Below are 511 nucleotides of genomic sequence, written 5' to 3' on the forward strand. Positions count from 1 at the left end.
AAGTGGTATCATGATACTCGTCCTTCTCTGACTTATGTCACTCAGTATGACCATCTCTGGGACCATCCATGTTGCTGCAAATGGAGTTATTTCTTTCTTCTTTATGGCTGGGTAGTATTCTATTGTATATATGTACTACCACATCTTCTTTATTCGTTCCTCTGTCAGTGGACATTTAGACTGCTTCATGTCCTGGTTATCATGAATAGCACTGCAGTGATCACTGAGGTGCATGTATAAAACCCATTCTGAGTTTTAAATTCTGGCAATTAACTTGGATTATTTTAGGGACCATATAGGCCAAGCAGACATTTCTGAGGGCTAGATTTGTCCCTTCAGCCAATGGTTTGTGACCTTTGGATCTAACCCATCTCCCGCCCTCCCCAGCCAAGGACACTGAGCTTCATGAGGTGAGCGGGTTGGCACGTCACCACCAGGGCCAGGGTCCACGTGTCCTGGACCCAGTTGTGGACTTTTCTACCATCCCTTGCTGCTTCCATCATTCTCTGGA

The sequence above is a fragment of the Cervus elaphus genome, chromosome 21, assembly GCF_910594005.1.
Source record: "Cervus elaphus chromosome 21, mCerEla1.1, whole genome shotgun sequence".
Classification (NCBI taxonomy): domain Eukaryota; kingdom Metazoa; phylum Chordata; class Mammalia; order Artiodactyla; family Cervidae; genus Cervus; species Cervus elaphus.